This window comes from Rhinolophus sinicus, linkage group LG11 (genome assembly GCF_036562045.2).
Source record: "Rhinolophus sinicus isolate RSC01 linkage group LG11, ASM3656204v1, whole genome shotgun sequence".
NCBI classification, from domain to species: Eukaryota; Metazoa; Chordata; class Mammalia; order Chiroptera; family Rhinolophidae; genus Rhinolophus; species Rhinolophus sinicus.
Genome location: NC_133760.1, coordinates 8,271,774 through 8,273,874, shown reverse-complemented (window position 1 = coordinate 8,273,874; position 2,101 = coordinate 8,271,774).

The following is a 2,101-nucleotide window of genomic DNA, read 5'->3' as shown; positions in this document are numbered from 1 at the left end:
CTCCGTAACACTTATCACCACCTGACATTTATTTATTTGTATTTTAGGGTTTGTCTCCCTTTCACCAGGTCATGAGCTTTTTCTGTTTGTTCATTGATATACTTACCCTCAGCATCCAGAAAAGTTCCTGGAACATAACAGGTGCTCAATAAATGCTTGATGAATAAATGAATTGAAATCCATTTACAGATGGAGAGTGAAGCTCACAGAAGAAGCATGACTGGTGGGAGGTCCCCAGCTGGAAAGAGGAAGCCTTGGGTTCTAATTCAGGTCTCTCTGACTGCAAAGCCCAAGTTTTTAGCTGGACTATTTTGTGAACTTTACATCTGGACCTCATAACAACCCTAAATGTTAGTCTTTTAGCAATATTCAATTTACGAGTGGGAAAACTCATACCCTGAAAGTGAAGGGGGCCCCACAATCAGTTGATGGCAATGTTAAGACTGGCTATTATGCCTTAGGGCAGGATTTCTGGTACTAGCCTTTGGCACATAGTAGTCACTCAATAAATGCATGACTGGTGTTCAGGGTAGGTTTATAGTAAAGCTCATATAGTCAGCTTCAAGGGCCCCTGATTTGCATATGCCCTTCCAAGGCTCTAGCAATGTGTTCCTATGGTCTGATGTTTTTGCAAAAGGAGGATATTTAAAATGCAATTGGTTACTACCACTGTGTTTTCCCAGTTCTGCTTCCCCCTGCTGCACTTCTCTTTACCATGGGTGGTGCTGAAGTACTGTCAGGCATTTATGGGACATAGCTCAGGGGAAGGTGAGTTGAGGATACATTTAGGTTGGGTTTTGTGGGATATTTTGATGGGGTTCATACACAATTTCAGGTATACTGAATTTACCTACCTAGTTATCCTGGTGTAGGAACGGCTTCCAGGAAGGCTCCTATTACGCAAGGTGCTAACTCATTAGGTGTAAGGCCATAGTCTATTGTGGCATGAATGTGTCCTCTAGTGGCCCACTCCAGAAGCACCTGTGCAAGGGAGTTGAGTCAAGAATTAAAAGGACTGAGCTAGAAGCTAGTCTGTGGAAACATTTCCAGAACATATAGCTAACGTGAGTTAAACTTTATGCAAGTTTTCACAAATATCTAAAAAACCTAGATGGCATCATCAATACTAACTTGTGAAGCTGAAACTTTTTCTAAATTCTAATGACTAAAATAAGTTCCATTAAGCATGCTAGAGGAAGGATAATTTACTTTTGTTTTCTCTCTGGAGATAAGGATATTATGAAATAAGTACATTCAGCCAAAAAAGTAGGAAACATCACAGAGGTGTGTCAGGCAGTAAATTAATAAAAACATTACGTTATCATCTTTTGGGATTTTGCAATATTTGCGGTGTTTGTCAGCTCTTTTAAATACGTACTTTGTTATTATTTCATATTCGAAGTAAATTTTCATGTTCATACTCAATTTTGTGTTTGTGATTTTTGTATTCATTTTCTTAAAGAACACTCCTCTCCCCTACACCCTCACCGAATTCCAAGAGCTGAATCCGTCCTGTTGATATCTCATTGGCTCAAAAGAGGAATCGTTCTCAACCTGTGTGGTCCGAGCCAGTGGAAGTGCTTCTTGAGCCTGTTTCTTTAGTGGCAAAATGGGGATCACAATAGCGCCTACATTGCAGGGTTGTTGTTACCTTTCAATAAACCAACGCCTGCAAAGCGTTCAGTGCAGTCTTCGAACGCAAAGAGGATTGATAAATTTCAACCATTCTTTATGCTAAGAAAACGTCCGCAGCTTTGAGACCTGCGGCCAAGATCTTCCAGTGCGCATGCGCGTCCGGCTCCCCCTCCCCCTCGCCTTTCCTCCCTGTGGGCGCGGCCTAATCTGCCGAGGGTTGGTGGGCGGAGTCAACGGGCTACTTCCGGGATTTCCTCCCCTCTCCAAGAATCAACGCTCTTTGTATGATTGGCAGTAATGATTAGCCACTAGTGATTGGAGAGGAGACTGATGACCCGACCCATTTCGGAACCTCTCTTCCGAGTAGCCCAATTGCCAGCTTTGGAGGGCGGGTTCTTCTCTGGGGCGGGACAGGGCGACGGGCGTCTGTTTTGACTAATAGAAACTTGAATGTGAGTAAGCACGA